The sequence below is a fragment of the Stegodyphus dumicola genome, chromosome 10, assembly GCF_044657685.1.
Source record: "Stegodyphus dumicola isolate Sdum_Otavi_A_Nest chromosome 10, ASM4465768v1".
Classification (NCBI taxonomy): Eukaryota; Metazoa; Arthropoda; class Arachnida; order Araneae; family Eresidae; genus Stegodyphus; species Stegodyphus dumicola.
Window position 1 is genome coordinate 65165825 of NC_140777.1, and position 18326 is coordinate 65184150.

Sequence of the window (18326 nt, forward strand, 5' to 3'; positions counted from 1 at the left end):
TTGTCTATTTCTCGCATTGTGATAAAACAATGGTACATAGAGCCATCGAATTTTGAATGACGAAATCCTACTGCGAATATGGGCATCTGAAATCCCAAATTTGGAATTTGTTTTATTATAGATTTTATATTTTGTAAAACTTTAACGAATTTTTGATTTACAAACTCAATGCTTTAAAAGCGAGAAATGGCAACGTTATATAGAAAAAAAAATACTTTTATCTCCAGCTCGCGAGACTGTGTATATCGGAAATTCTAAAGATATGCTTAATTTAACATTATTTTGCGATATTGCTCTTGAACTGAATTTTATGGTTTAAGTGCAAAGAACACGATATTTAATAAATAAAGGTAACACTCAAAACGTTAAAAAAACGCCCCTTTGGACATAATTTAAAATCTGAAAAATTTCAGATTTTTTTTTTTTTATTTATGTTTGCTTACTTTATTTTTAGTTGAAAGGGGCAATTTGCCCTGAAGAACTTTTAATTTCGCTTTGGCATTTTTCATTGGAAACTATAAACGGCGGATCACTTTTCCAATTGTTGCCACTAAATTTTATCGCTCTGTATTATACTTAAAGAAATTAAATAATGAAGAATCTGCATGAATGTACGTATGTTTCTCGCATTGTAATAAAACAACGGTACCTAGAGCTATCAAAATTTCAAAAATGGAAGCCCTAATTTGAATTTGAAATTTGTTTTATTATCGATTTCATATTTTATAACACTTCAACGAATTTTTGATTAAAAAACTAAACGATTTCAAAGCAAGTTCCAAAGCGATTTTATCTCCAGCGCGAGAGACTCTAAGATACGCTCATTTTAAAATAATTTTGAGATATTGCTGTTGAACTGAACTTTGTGGTTTGAGTACGTAGAACATGATATTTAATGAGGTAACACACAAAACGTTAAAAACACTCCTTTGGACGCAGTTTAAAATCTGAAACCTTTCATATTTTTATTTATTAGTTCAAAGGGGCTTATTAGTATTTAAAACAATAGTCCTTGAGAGACTATTGTTTTAAATACTAATACTGTTTTCGTTTTTGCGATTTTGCGTTGAATCACTATAAACGGCGAATCACTTTTCAGACTGTTGCCACCAAATGTTAGAGTCCCGCATTACATTTGAAGTAAGTAAATAATGAAAATCTGCGTAAATGTGTGTATATTTCTGGCATTGTGATAAAAAAAAGGTTTGAAAAAAGGCCATCCAAGTTTGAATGCCGTAATCCTCCTACGAATATGGGCATGTGGAAGATCAAATTTTATATTATCTATTTCATATTTTGTGAAACTTTAACGAATTTTTGAGTAACAAACTCAACGATTTCAAAGCAAGCAATAGCAACACTCTACGGGGGTGGAAACCTTTTTATCTCCAGCGCGCGGAATTGTGTACCGGAAATTCTAAATATATGCTCATTTTAAAATTAATTATCGACATTGCTATTGAACTGAATTTTATGGCGTAAGTGCAAAGAACATGATATTTGATAAATAAAGGTACCACACAAAACGTTAAAGAAATGTCTTTTTGGACGTAATTTAAAATCTGAGACCTGTAAGATTTTTTTTTTAAAAATTTTTATTGTTTTTTGAATGCATGTTGTTTGCGAATGACGCAGTAGTCGTGTATAATTTGAATATATAATAATTATTTGTGCTATTTTTTATTTGAAATGCATAGAATTCTCTAAAATAGTAGCATTCTTAGATTGAATATTGTCTAAGCAGGTTCAATGATATTTTAACTTCATTACCATATCAAATACAGTTTCTTTTTAATTTAAAAACTTCGCCAGCGGTCTGAAGCAACTTTTTGAATCATAGGATGAGTTTTACTAAAATTTGTAGTAGTCCGAATTTTTATAAGTATTCAGAGTTACTGAAATAAAAAAAGCTAAACTTTTTAGAATTTTTTTTATCAAAGTATTACATCTTAGGCCAGCAAGACCTGATTAGTAAATCTGGGAAAGGATCTATGATTGTTTAGTAAGAAGTAAAAAAAAGTACTCTAGGTCTAAGCAGTAAAAGAAAGCCTGTCCCTCTATCGAAAATTGTCACGTATGTTAGAAAGATTTTGCAAGACATTAATATTTTAGCTCAAACATGATTTTTTCAAAATTTAGTCTCTTGTTTTGGAGATGGTGTTCAAGCATCATAATTTTATTTTCACATGTGCAGAATTTTTATATTTTTTATTGATCGCTGTACTTTTAACTTCCATAGCATAAATTAAAGAAATACACATAGCAACTTCAGCCATAAACAGATGACTTAAGAGAAATTTGTTTTGACATATTATGTGAAAGATTAATAAGTACTATAACACAACAATATTACATGACAGTAATATTAAATGCTTTTGCATTTATGTTACATGACAGTAATTAGAAAACAATAACTGTAGATGCGAAAAAAACCTGTACTTATAAACTTCTGCATTTTTAAAGAAAGTACAAAATAGTTCAGAATAGCAGATGGTTTTCAGATCATTCAGTAAGGTCATCGTAAGTATATTCTCTTCACGTTTCGGAAGAACTGTAGTAGTTCAGATTTGTTGTAAAAGACTAATTACACCCCTGGGGATTGGCGTACTTACGGAACGGAAAAACAAGCTTTGAAACATACTCATACAAAAGTCCTACCTTTTGTTCGACAGATAAATGACAGATGTGATAATTTGAACACATGCTTTCAATCAGTTGTTTCCTTCTAACAAAGCGTCTTGGGCGGCTAGCAGGATCCTAGCAAAGTCTTGTAATAGTCTCTTGTTTTAAATATGCTGTATTCGAACTCAAATTCAAAGACGGGCATTTAAAGATTTTATTAATGCTTTTTTTTTTTTTTTTTACATTCGACGATTCAATATTTGTTTAAAAAATAAACACATAAATAAACTTGCATAGCAGATCAAAATTATGTTGCTGTGGAAATGTTTCATCAACAGTTATTAGTAGTTATAACAGCATAACTAAATAAGCCCATTTTGAAATATGGATGATATTGCATTCATTATTTTTAATCTGAAACAATATCAAGTTGTTATTACTAGGTAAAATGGCTTAAAATAAGCTCACACATTATAAGAAAATTTTTTAAAATGAAAATTGGATTCACTTTCTTTCACATAATTTCTGACCAGTTCTTCCAAAATATTTTAAAGCTTACTTTACTACATAATAGAAATGTCTCCACGTTCGTTGTTTTTAGTTAGTAATTTTAATTGAGGCTGTTATATAAGAAGGCTATTTATCGTTGTTGTGTTATAGTACTTATTTTATTGTATAATGCAAATTTTTATCAATTGGTTAATTTTATAATGTATAGAGGAATTTAAAACAGAACAAAAGTAATTTCCACCGTTATAATATGTCCTTAAATGGTTCCCAATAAAAACATAGTTAACTGAGTAGTATACTACATTATATTAATTAATTTACTAACCAAATAGCAAAAACATTTCAAATTCGAAATCCATCTTTTAACTAAGTACTTTTTGCAAAGTAACAAAAATTCTAATCCCTTTGTAGTTTAAATTAAAGATAAACAAAAAATGTTGTTTTTTCCCCATGAAATGCTAATTTTATATTATTTGATAAAAACTGGGAAGTGCAAAATCAAAATCCTGGCGAAATACATATACTTATGAATGAACACAGCACACAAACATTTCTTCACCCTAAGCACGAACACAAATCATATTTTAAACAGCTTAAAATGAATCTACTTTCAAAGTATTTAATTTGTGATAGATAATGACAGCTGAAAATATTTTCCAATATTACAAGATAAAATGAGGTTATTTCTCAAATAGTTTCACAAATAAACTCACAAAATAAAGAACGCTTTTATAAATTTTTAATTTGCAATACGTTAGATGCTTTATTGAAGAATTTGCAATAATATCGTTCTGATTTTCATTTTATACAAGATTGTCATCATGTTTCACTGATGAGCAACTTGCTAATTATTAGTCCAATGTAGAGTCCTCCTTCTGTTTTCTCATAAAATCGCCTTTGTAAATTTAGAGTTTAATTTAGCAAAACGTTTTCCACCTAAGTGGTAAAATGTCTTCGTAAAGAATTCCCTAAAGAAATCTGCCGTGTATTTATGTTGCATTTAGGGATATTTTCAAAAACACACGCTGCTGATTGTTATTTTTAATAGGTGAACAAAAGAAATATTTTTTTAAGAAAGAATATAACTTAACTGCAAGCTATGTCTTATTCCTAGATAGCGAAGCTTGATTACAAACTCAATACATTTAATTATCTTTATGCTTTAAAAAATGTCTTGTCTGGTATTTGGCCACCCACTTAACTTACACGTTGACCATTTAAATAGAGCACTACCAAATGGCACATTGAAAATGATCATATTCATCTCAGTGAGATGGATATGATTCTCATATCTTTTCTGTTTCGCATCTCTTTCTCGGAAACAAATCTACCTATGTAGTATATTAATGTATAGGTAGCAGACATTCTGTCACTGTCAGCCGAACGGTAAAGTCGCTGAATAGTCGCAGAATACCGAGTTCTGACTTAAGTTCGATTCTAAGAGACCGGGCTGGCTGCATGGGAGTTTTCATAGTTTTCCGTATATATAACATATATACGAGCAGTTTCTTTAAAAAGTCCTGGGGCCCACCAGCGGCCGAGCGATAAAGTCGCTGAACACTGGTAGTTCGGTCCGAGGTTCGAATCCCGCGAACGGGCTGGCTGCATGGGTGTTTTCGTGGTTTTCATCATGTGTAACGTGTATACGAGCCAGTTTCCCTTAGAAAGTCCTCCACGACGCCATCCCTCCCCTTAGGCAGATAGCCCTCGAGGCTTTGCCGTAATTAAATAACCTAACCTTTAAAAAGTCCTCCACGAAGAGACCCTCCTCTTAGGCAGACAGCTCTAGTATGCTTTGATGTAGTCAAATAAGCCAAAACATTCTGTTGGCAAAAAAGCAAGATTGCATTTATCATGAATAATTTCTAATGCAAAAGTTATACTTGTCACTAAGGAAAGAATTTATTTTTGTGTAAAATTCAGATTGCTTGAATTTTAATAATTCTCAGAAACGAAACACAAATAACAAAAAGCTAAAAAAAATATTCATAATTAATTAGGATATATAAACGATGTAATCATTAAGCATATTTTTAGTAAGAAAGAATATTTTGTAATAAATAATTGAAAAATATATTTAATACTAAAGAATCCTCTATATATCTCTACAAAGTATAAAAATTAAAAATATTTTTCAAGGTGCATGTGTATATGTACCTGATAAAAATATTTACATTGTTTATTATTCTAGAGATATTTTTAACCAGGTGCATATTTTCCGTGAGGCATTTTCCGGAGAATTTTTTTTCCCGATATACATTTTCAGGATATTTTCTTGGCATTCGTTTTACTCAAGTGGTTAGATTAAAGTGTTATTTTGTATGCTGTGAAACCTAACTAGAATTTATTTTCATTCCATAGTTGCTTCACATAAATTTTCGATTTTATGTAATATTCAGTTTCATAATTGCACTATCATTTTGAGATTTAGTATACTTTTCAGTTTTTTCTATTAAATGTTGTCTACAACTACTTTCAATAAAATACTGATATGATATATAATAGGGAAATATAACATACACGCGCACACATGCTCACAAACTTACATCACCATATGTATACACAGTGTTTTGTATTGTGTGTTTACATATATATATATATAGTTTACATATAACAGTTTTAATAATTTTAACAGCAAAACAGTTTTAATAATTCCTACGAAAAGTGTGATAAATTTTCACGAAATAAACTGCTTAAATTTATATATATATATCAAGCAAGGTAGTAATTACAATTTTGAAAAACTAATTTTGGTCTAGAAAACATCTTGTGCAATTTTTGGAGCAACAGCTCTTGGTAACTTTTATGCGAGCTTACTACATTTATATATATATATATATATATATATATATTGCGCTTTCCATAGATTAACATAAATGAAGTTTTTAAAGTCTGAATTTAAATAATGATATTGTGTTTATATGTACTGTAACTACTGATGAAAGGATGTTTCTGAATTTAAGGCCTTAAATTACTAACAGACGGCAAATACACAACTTGAAATCAGAGTCTTTGGAAGAAGCAATAAATTTAGAATTTTCGGCAGCTCCATTTCTCGTCATAGTTAACAAAATGAAAGAACTGAGAAAAATAGATAGCGGATGCTTTTTTGTCCTTGCACAAAGGTAATGGTCTCCCATATAAAGTAGAAAATGTACAAAGGTGGTAAGCTTTTAGTTCAGTAAACTAAAATATACCCCTGGAGGTATATTTACGTTGAAGTCAACTTGGAGATTCCGCTATTAGGTGTTTTCTTTGAAAAGGGTAATATCTTTTTCAGCACATAACCAGAAATAAGAGTTTATGTTTTCATTACTTAATCTTCAAAGCTGTATAATTTGGAGCATCTGCTCGAAAAACTGTTAACTTATTTTTCATCCTTCATGAAAAGAATACACATCTGCGTAAATGTCTTGGAGAAATAATATCGTTAACAATTTTGCTACAAAGAATTTTTTTTTTTTTTGGTTTCTATTAACATCTCGATAATGCACGTAGTATATAAATACTTGCATTGTAACTCATATATAGCTAATTACAAGGAAATTGCATTGTAACTCGAAAATACATTTATTTTCTCAAGAAGCTCCTTTGTTCAAGCTGTTTACTTGTTTTCTACCCCCAAAGTGATTTTACTCTATGAAAGCCGAACTGTCTGATCTCATTCATCAGCCACTTCATCTATTCTGCTGTTGAGTTATGCGATATACATGCATACATACGTCGCGCTAAAACTAGTCATAAGTCCCAAATATAAAATTTCAACATTTTATGTTAAGTTATGCGACATACGTACGTTTAAACGTCATGATGGAACTATTCAAAATGGAAATTTCCTTTGAAATATGAAAATCGAAATGTTTCGCGATTACAATACTTTATTTATTTCTCACAAGTCAAAACGGTGTCATAAATAACTAACTACTAATAAATTTATGGTGCAATCTAAAGAATTATTTAAATCTAACACTTTAAACTGGAATAAACTTATAATATTTGAAAATTAAATACAAACATAATACTAAAATAAGTTGCGAATAATTTGTATTCGAAAAATTGGAACACGAGAGAAAAAAATTCTCACAAAATCCCTTTGTATATTAAAAAATATTTCCTCAGAAAATAAGGATAAAAAAATGCAAGATTAATTTTTCACCATTATCGAAGCAATTCCTTAAAGAAACTGGAAATTTAAAGCATTTTACGTAGTTTCTCTTACTGATGTATATTGACTAACTTTCTGTATTCGGCACATATCTTGATTTTAAGGTACGAGTAATATACAGTAATATGTGTTAGTGTGCAAATTATAAAGTAGCCAAATAGGAGATAAAATACTATTTTAGCAACCAGTCTCGTGACGAAGATACCATAGGGAGAAAAAATAATTTCACTAGCTAAATTCAACGGAGGGGAGAATTAGCTTAATTATATCCACATGGTAAGGGGCTCCGCTTTTGAAGCAGTTTGAGTAAAAATGCTTGCCGCTTTTGCGACAGACATGGTAACAAAACACGATTATTTTTACGTCGTTTCCTGAAAAAACCCGTAACGCTCGGGGTGTTAAACTTCCGCGGTTAAACATTCCGAGTTTCAATGGTAAATATACTGATTGGCTTAATTTTAAAGATCTGTACATGGCGACAGTTCATACCAATCAGTCATTAGCGAAAATTCAGAAATTCCAATATATTATAGGACTTTTAAAAGACGAACCAGCTGCTATTATTAAGCATATTCCGATTTCCGAAACTACATACGATGAGGCTTGGGACAAATTGATGAATCGTTATGATAGAAAAAATCAAATTGTAATGTTGCTTGTCAGAACATTTCTTGAGCAACCAAAAATTACTAGCGCTGATTCTGTTAATCTAAGAAAACTATCTGATACATCTGATGAAGTTATCCGTGGATTAAAATCTCTTGGCGAAAAGGCTTCGTCTAGAGATGTTTGGCTAATTTATTTTTTGTTAGAAAAAGTCGATCCAGAAACGCGCCATTTATGGTCACAAAAAAATGGTGAAGAAGAATTTCCTACCTTAGAATGTTTTTTTGAATTCTTAAACTCAAGATGTGTTTCACTTGAAATGTTAAACACTCATAATAATGAAAAGCGAGTATCGCATAAAAATCAGTGCTCTGTTTCGAAGAATGTTTCACATAATAATAAAAATTCTGTTCTAAAATGTCAGCATTGCAATGGTTCTCATTTTTTATCAAAGTGTTATAAATTTAAAGGTGCAGATATTACGACTAGGAAAAATATCATTCGCAAGAATTTATTATGCTTCAATTGTTTCGGAAATCATCAATTAAAATTTTGTTCATCGCAGAATGTGTGTTCTATTTGCAAAGCAAAACACCATACTTTACTGCATGAAGATATTAAAAGTGTTAACGTAGTTGTGTCAAATTCATCTCCATCTGATGAACAAATTTCTAATTCAGACGAACAAAATAATATTTCGAGTTTTTCTATTCAGGGTCAGAGTACTTCATTTTTACCAACGGCGGCAGTAATAATTTACGATTCTGCTGGTCAAGGTCACGAATGTATCATTCTTTTTGACAGTGGAAGTGAAGCTTCTTTTATCAGTGAATCATTTATTCGACAATTAAATATACGCAGACAAAATGCCCGTATTTGCGTAAAGGGACTTGGTGATTCTGAAGCAGCTTTGACTCGTGGTTATGTAAATGTAAAATTGTTTCCCAAGTCTGAGTTGAAAAAAAATGGTGTTTTAATACAAGCATATATTCTTAAAAAATTAACTTCGCATTTGCCTTCAGTAAAGATTGATAGCAAGGACCTTGATTATTTGAATTCAATTAATCTTGCAGATCCAAATTTCAGTACGCCCAAACAAATAGACATGATAATTGGAGCTGACTATTTCTTTTCTCTGCTTCAGCCAGGGCAGATTTTTGGCTATAAAAATGTAATTGCGCAAAATACTATTTTTGGTTGGGTTGTATCAGGCAGAATTAAAACAGAAGGCAATACTCCGCATCCCATTAGTGTTAATCGCATTAGTTTACATATTGAGGATAACGTCGATGCAACACTTAAGCGTTTTTGGGAGTTGGAAGAATTAACGTTCCAAAATCAGAAATCAACGATTGAAGAAGAGTTTTGTGAGAAGCATTTTAAAGAAAATTATCGAGTAAACGGAAATGGCAGATTTGTTGTCCGACTGCCCGTTTTCAGTAATGCTGAAGAGTTAGGCGACTCCAAACCTTTGGCTATTTCTCGTTTTCTATCCATGGAAAGAAAATTTGATTTAGATAAAGAACTTGGTAGGCAATAATAGGAGTTCATGCAAGAATACGAAACTTTAAATCATATGGTTCCAGTTGTTGAGAATGAAGAAAATAAGCAAGTATATTATCTACCGCATCATGCTGTTGTTAAACCAAGTAGCTCTACCACTAAACTTCGTGTAGTATTTGACGGTTCATGTAAACCTAAAAATTCAGTTTCTTTGAACTCTGTTTTAGGGGTAGGTGCAACACTACAACGAGATATATTTTCAATATTGCTCAACTTTTGTATACATAAAATAGCTTTTTCTGCTGACATAGAAAAAATGTACCGCCAGATTTTAGTAGATAATGAGGATCAACATTTACAAAGAATTGTTTGGAGAGAATCTATTAATTCAAAAATGCAGACATATAAATTATGTACAGTTAGTTATGGCACTGCATCTGCACCATTTTTAGCAACACGCTGTTTGTGGCAAATTGCTTTGGATGCAGAACAGGATCATCCTCATGTATCCTCCGTTCTTAAAAATGATTTCTATGTAGATGATTGTTTATCTGGAGCAAACAGTTTAGAGGAAGCAGTTGACCTATGCTCTAAGCTTTCACAGCTATTACAGAAACGTGGATTTAATTTAAGGAAATGGAGGTCAAACTGCTCAAAGCTTCTCGAAAATTTATCCATTGATAATCATGAAGAAGATGACCTGGAAGTTCACTCAGATGAATGTGCCAAGGCTTTAGGGCTGTTTTGGAACTCTACAGAAGAAGTATTTTTATTTAACATTTCTATGGATTTGGGGACTGAAATTACTAAAAGAAGGTTCATTTCTCAATCTTCTAAAATCTTTGATCCTCTTGGCTTGCTATCACCATGTACAGTCAAGTTGAAAATGTTTTATCAGCAATTGTGGTTTTTAAAACTTGACTGGGATGCCCCACTGCCTAAAGAATGGGAAGAGAAGTTGCAGCGACTTCAAAAAGATCTTAAGGCTCTCAAAAATGTTAAAATTTCGAGGTGGCTTCAAACTACGTCTAACCACATCTATCTGCATGGTTTTTGTGACGCGTCAGAATCTGCTTACGCTGCTGTTATCTACTGTGTTCAACCAACATCTCACGACAGAAATGAAGTCAATTTGGTGGTTGCTAAAACCAAAGTTGCTCCCATTAAACAAGTGTCCATACCTAGACTGGAACTCCTAGGTGCATTGCTCCTTGCCAGATTAATCAAAGCTGTTCGTAAAGCCTTCTCCACCACTGAAATTTCCTTTCACGCTTGGACTGACTCTAAGGTTGTTCTCTGTTGGTTAGCAGCTCATCCTCTAAAATGGAAGCTTTTTGTGGCAAACAGGACTTCAGAAATATTAGATGCTGTTCCCTATCAACAGTGGAGCTATATTTCGTCGAAACAGAATCCTGCCGATCTTCCTTCTAGAGGAATCGATCCTAAAGTTCTACCGAACATATCCCTATGGTGGCATGGGCCATCATTCTTAGCGTTCGACAGTTCAAAGTGGCCTCTACAATGTTCTGTCAGTAATGAGACTAACAGCGATGCAACTGTCTTAACTGAACAAAGGACAAAATCATTTTTTTGTACAACAGCTTATTTGACTAATGACACTCTGGACAATTTATTTCAGAACTGTTCTTCTTTATCTAAAATAGTTAATGTAATTTCTTTTTGTTTAAGATTTATTTCTAGGTGCAAAGAACGGGTCTTTGGTTCTGAAGATAATAGGTTAAAAAGTCCTGCAGTAGTACCTTCATCTAATGAAAGGCAAGCAGCTATGAAGTTGATCATTAAATGGATCCAGTTTGTGCACTTCCATAAAGATATAAAGGATCTCAAAAATAATTCATCTTTAAGTCCTAAAAGTGTTTTAAGTTCACTTTTTCCTTTTCTAGATGATGATGGTGTTTTACGGGTGGGAGGTAGGCTGCAAAATTCTGACTTGTCATTCAATGCTAAGCATCCCATAATTATACCAGGTCAACACAGGATTGCTTTGTTGCTTGTTAAACAATATCATGTAACTTATATGCATGCAGGGCCCAGTTTACTAGCTAACATTTTAAAGCAAAGCTATTGGATTGTAAATGGTAAGAAACTTATTCAGTCCTTTATCCATAAATGTATTGTTTGTCACAGATATAAATTGTCATCTAATAATCAATTAATGGCAATATTAGAGTTGCTACAGTGAAAACTGTTAATGGTTATTTTAAAATACCCGTAGTAAAACTTTTACCGTTGCCATTGCATCGGGAATGATCTATGTTAATGCAATGGCAAGGGTGGGAGTTAATGTTGGATGCATATTTAATATTTGCTTTTCTTTTTTTTTTTGTATATTTTATTTCCTCACTGCTTAATTTTATGTTATGATTTTTGCAATAATCTTGTTACTGGCAACGTGCTTTATTTTACTATAAAGTTTGTGTGAATTGCAACAGTTGTTCATGTTTATGTTTCAGTAGAATAGCGTTCTTAGCCGCACTGCGCTGCAGGCAATATTTCTCTTAAAGAATTTTATGTTTTAGAATAAGAATAAAGTTTATTATACAAAGCTGATGCTTTTTAGTTCAAGGCAACTAAACGGCAAATCACAATACTACGGGAAAACCCCAGCAGAATTATTTTTAGGACGAAAGTTAATTTCGCCATTAGATAAATTATTCTTTGTACAACAAAGAGAGCAAGAATTTAAACAGAAAGATGTGCAAACACTTATTGACCAGGCGGTTAAAAGATCGGATACGGCAAGAAATAGGCAAAAGTTATACTATGATAGAAAACGCCGTGAAGCAGATTTTAAAGTTGGAGATAAAGTGTTGAAGCGGAAATTTTCTTTATCAAGTGCCCCAGATAATTTTACTGCAAAGTTAGCTCCAAAATTTGAAGGCCCATATGTAATTCAGGAAATCAAGGGAGTCGTATTGTACCTTAAGAACGAGAGAGGGGAAATCTGTAAAGCAAGTCCCGACCAGGTGAAAAATATTATAATCAAAATGATTTTGAAATCCTTAGAAGTTTCTTGCAGGACTCAAGCGTAAATGAAGTAGAAGGTCCAGAAGTAACGTCACCCGTTCCACAACCCAAGAAGCAGAGAACTGAAGAGAAACCTAGCCCTTCTATAAGTCATGCGGCGGTACCGAAAAGAAGAAATGAAAACGTCAGACTCCAGCATTTAAGAAATACAAGAAAGCAAAGCCGCCGCGTAAAGACACTTTGGTAAAGAGGAAAATGCTACTTACAACGTATCGCAGTAGAAATTCTACATCGAGTAGAACGCTTCCAGGGCCAGAGAGTCAGGTGCAAACAAGGCCGCCGTTCCCGAGAACAAAAACACAGCAGGAGGAACGAAAAGACCACCACCAACAGAAGAAATCCAAGCACGATTCCAGACGGGAGGACGCCAAGACCAGCCGTCCAGGGGCAGAACGGAAAAGACAGCAACCCGACGACTACCACTCCAAGAGGCCAGCATGCTCAGGGCAAAAAAGAAGAAGCAACGTGGACGACACTCGAAGGACCCTAAGGAGACGACTGACGTCGATGAAATCTATAACGTGGGAGCAGTTCTGCCAGAAGAGGATGTCGGAGTTACAATCATCGAAAAATCAAAGATAAGTTAAAAATCTTCTATAACATTTTTTTCTTTTGTTATGCGTAAATACAAAGTTCTATGTTTTGACGGAAGTCAATGTGTCTCGGTTGAGATTTAGTTTTCTTTTCTTTATTTAGCTAAGGCAAAAGTATTATTTTCTTTAAGTATAAAATCTAGGAACAAGTAGTTTCTGTTGGTCGAAAGACTAATTCTGTTATTTTAAAGCCAAAATTTGGCCGAAGGTAAAAATAACTTCGTATTCTTGTATTAATAACTACTTTAGTTTCAGTGCCTCCAGCTTGGCGAAGAATGAGTAAAGTAAAAATTTATTTTTCTCTTATTCATTTTATGGTAAATTGTAAAAATCATATTTATTAGAATTTTGTAAAGATACGTAAATGCTTGAAAGTTATGTAAAAGTAGAATTTAGTCTAGAAGCATAAAACTTTAAATGCTAAAAGTAAAGGCTCAATAGCAATGAATTCAAATTTAAGTATTAAACTGTAGATAAAATCATGCTTTAGAGCGAAAGCCTGCATGTCTAAGGATAAACGAGAGGGAAGTTAGAATGAATGTGCTTTGCAGGGTTCTCCACCTAGACTTGAATTTTAAGAATGTTAAAGTAGCTCATCGACTTGTATAATGTCGAGTAAGGTGTGTCTATTTGGTCGTTGAATTCTAACAAATCATTGTGGTTAGGAGAAGTGTTGCAATACTAAAACACGAATATTCTCGTTTGACACCACACATGGTGGAGAGCCAGGGTAAAGTTAAATTCATGTTTGAATACTTGAATGTATGTGCATTAAGCAGTAACTAAGGAAAATAAATCGTTCAAAAACAAAAACTTATTCAGTGTCAAGAAAGTATAAATTATAATGTATTTAGAAAGATACTGATACTTATTCCTTCCAGATACTGGAAGGAAGAGAACAGATTGATTGCTGAAGTCCAGGAAAGGTTGCTGTAAGAAGAGAGAATTAAATAAGTATCTACAGAAATTTGTTCTACCTTTTATGAGATAACAGATTTTTTTTTTATGTCAACGAGGCTCTTAAAATTTAGATCAGAATTGTGGAAACTTTCCAACAGGTCGTTTCTAGGACCTGCTTCCAAGTTTACCAAATTCTGGCAGCGGCAAATGTAGGGTTTATATTTATTTTAACTAACATTTATTTTAAGTTTAAACTATCTTTTCTGTTAAACCTTACTTTCCCCTGGAATTGCCAATGCCAGAGTATGTAAATTCTAGTAGAACGCGCAAAGGATTCGAATTGTCAGCGGAAGTAATCTGAGTTAAATAGAAGGGAAACGAGTTCGAAAGTGTGCTTTCTTGCTGCACGAGCGTGGAGGTGGCTAGTTAGAAATTGAAGAACCACGCGTTTAGGCCTGTGTGCTTGCCTCGCCAGATTGTTAATTTTTCAACGTAATATTCAGAAGTTTGCTGAATTATCAGCGGTATCTTAGAACGCGGTGAGGTTAGTTACGTTTAGATAGCCTCGTAGCTAGTCACTTGTTATTATTCTTTTTTCAGTTTCTTATTTTTATTTTACCTCCGGGTCGGCGTAGTTTGCGAGCGTCAAGAGCACGCATTTGTAATTTCTAAAGTTGAATGAAAAGGGATTTAAACCCTTCTCAAGAATTTGTCTACTTTCCAGTTCTTTGCAGTCACCACTATTGTTGCGTGCAGGTGGGAAGCGCGCAACATTACAAGGGATATCATTAATTATACTTTGCATTATCATTAATTATACTTTGCTTTCCAGAATTTTTTTTTTTTTTTTTTTTTTGTATTCTTTTGTGTTCTTTGTTGCTCATTTCACTGATTTTAAGATACTGAAAAGTTTTGAGTGATTTTTTTGGAAACAAAGTTCTTAACCTCCTTTATACCATTTGAGTTCTTAAGATTTTGCAAAGGGAAGTTGGTTAATTTATTTATTAGGATCATTAATATTTGAATTAAGGGATATTGCTTATTTCATGGTAATTTTGTTATACGTAATAACTTTTTTGATAGTGATTTATAGAATAGTTTAGAGGGTTTCGGCAGTGAAGACGATGGTTATTTATATTTAGATGCAGCGTCTAACAGTTTCTCCCACCTCAGACAAGATCTCAGTCTGTGTGCTTGTTTCCCTCGTTTTGGAAGCATCTTTGATAAGCTGGGTTGGCGCTTTTTGCTTTTTGTACATTTAGAAAACATTATCATATTTATTTTTACAACCATGGGTACAAAGAAGAAGATGATGTCTATTGAATTACAGCGTGAAATCATAGAAAACCATGAGCAAGGAGTGCAAGTAATTGACTTGGCGATGATGTACGGTCGTAGCACATCAATGATATGTACTGTGCTTAAACAAAAGGAGTTGATAAAGGGTATAACGCCATCTAAGGCCGATAAAATAATGTCTAAACTCTGGACCTCTCTCCGTGAATAGATGGAGAAACTACTGATGGGGTGGGTGAGAGAGAAGCAGCTTCAAGGAGGAACCTTAACATAAAGCATCATATGTGAGAAGGCACGAGCAATTTACGGTTATTTGCTAAAGAAGATCCCACACACTTCTAAAAATGAGGAATCGGAAGACTTGTTTAAATCCAGTAGGGCTGGCTTGACATCTTTAGGAAAAGGACCGGCATTCACTCCGCCGTCAGACATGGTGAGGCAGCTGAGGTTTACATCAAAATGTTTTCCGAACTGATACTAGCCAAAGGATACATCCCCCCAGCAAGTCTTCAACTGTGACGAGACAGTGCTTTTCTGGAAAAGGATGGCGAATAGAACTTACATAACGGCAGAGGAGAAGACGATGCCAGGTCTCAAACCCATGAAGGATAGATTAACTCTAGCAATTTGCGCCAATGAGATTGGCGACTGTAAAATCAAGCCTCTGCTAGTATACCATTCGGAAAATCCCAGAGTCTTTAAGTCATATAATATTTCAAAAGAAAATCTGCCAGTTATGTGGAGGACAAATCCGAAGGCGTGGGTCACCAGGAAATTCTTTGCGGAGTGGATAAACCTGGTGTTTGGCCCATCTGTTAAAAAATACCCACAGAAAAACAACCTACCCATGCAAGCCCTTCTCTTCCTCGACAATGCCCCTACTCACCCACCAAATCACGAAGTTGATTTACTCTAATAGTTCAAGTATATAAAAGTTCCCTACCTACCACCCAACACCACTCCTATCCTGCAGACGATGGATCAGCAGGTGATTTCTAATTTTAAGAAATTGTACACCAAGCACATTTTTTGGGGCTGCTTTGAGGTGACGGAGAACACAAACCTTACCCTTCGAGAGTTCTGGAAAGGCCACTTTAAGATCGTCATATGCCTAGGAATTATTGATCAGGCCTGGCTGGGTGTTACAACGAGGACCTTAACCTCTGCACGGAAGAAGCTGTGGCCTGAGGCTGTTGCTGAAAGGGCCTTCGAAGGATTGGAACCCAAAGTCGCATAGGTAGTGGAGCTTGTTTCTCTGGGAAAATCCATGAGTCTGGAGGTGGATGGGAGAGATATGAACGAACTCGTCGAACAACAGTCTCAGGAGCTGACAACCGATTAGTTACACGATCTGTATTTGCAGCAGCATACGTTGGGTTAACGAAAAATTAGTTTTGAAGAGGAGCTAGAGGTGGACAAGGTTATCCCTACAAGAGATATAAAACAGGTCTTGGGAATGTGGGAGAAAGTTGTAGAGTTCGTGGATAAACATCACCGCGAAAACGTTGCAACTAGTCGTGCATCCTTGACACGGAGGAAGAAACAAACTTCCTTGGAAAGTTTTTTTAAACGATCTGCGGGTGGAAATAAGCAGATCATGACGAAAAAAGCGAAGACCAGTGACAAAAATTAAGCTCTTCCGTAGGCACTTCACTTTTTCTTTTAATTATGTTTTTATAGAATATGTATTTGTTATTTATAAATAAATGTTTCTTCTTGTTTTTGATTCTTATTTAAAAACACTTAAAAAACAACTGAGGTCGTGTTTTGGGATCTGGAACGGATTAATGGCATTTTGATTAATTTCAATGTGGAAAATTGCTTTGAGATACGAGCAATTTGACATACGAGCAAGGTTACGAAACGAATTAAACACGTATGTCGAGGTACCACTGTACGTAATTATCTAATCGTTAGCAAGCAGAGAGTAATAAATAATTTTAAAAGTCTGATGCTATCAATATATAAATTCTGTTGACTAGTATAATTAATTAGAATTATACGCCTACATATAATAATAGGATGTATGTTACTACAGATACGTATTAATATATACATATATAAGTCTGTGCATATATATGAAATCATAATTCTATTTAAACAAGTAAACAGTTAGAATTACTGAACAACCATGAAAGATTCCCCAAAAAATGAAATATGGTGTAACAATGAACACTTAGTTTAGAAATTAGATTCTATTGTATATTGTTGTAAAAGCCATTGTAAGAGTGAAAATTCTTCATTCTGCCTTAATGCGATTTTTTGCGTTTAATGCGTTGTTTGGAGATTTTATGATCCCGAATTATATTGATGTGATATATTAATACTGCATTTGTAGACATACGTTTTCTGAGAAACGAGTCAAGGCGATTGATTTTTTGTAAAAATTTGGATTTATCCTTATTTTATTGACGTGCACCAGCACTGAATTGAGAATGGCTTGTGCTATGTTTCGATGGATGAAAAAGCGTTCGTAAGTAATGAATATTATGAAAGTTTCAGCATATTTAAATGAATAGTATTAAAAGCATATATTTATTAACATATATCAATAGTTTATGGTGAATATTTCATTATAAATCTCATGATAGTTTCATTTCTCATTCTATTGCATTTCTATTGCGGTACATAAATTTTTTGGTATACATATTGTAGATTGCATCAGTTTTGCTGCCCAATTTATTCCTCGGTATGTTACTTGTAGTGTTATTAGAAATTCCATTATTTTTGTATTTTTTCTGCAATTGGTAGTATCTGATTAGGAAATTTATGTTTTATTTCAAGATGTATATGAAGTTGGTTATATCAAATGTTAAATAAACGTTGTTATTCAGGCAATAGCGTTAGCTTTATCCAGATAGATAAATGCATTTCTTAAATACTCAAGATATAAAGACACACTCGGATAGTAGATTCACTGAATTTACGTTTGTTAAGGGTTATATATATTCTTTAAGGGCGTGTTCAAAACAACCATTGACGGGTAGTCTTGGCGTAATTCGGATTCATACCAAGCTTATCCATTTCTCAGGGCAATAATTTTCGTTATTTTTGCTAAACCATTTACGAAAATATAATTTTCC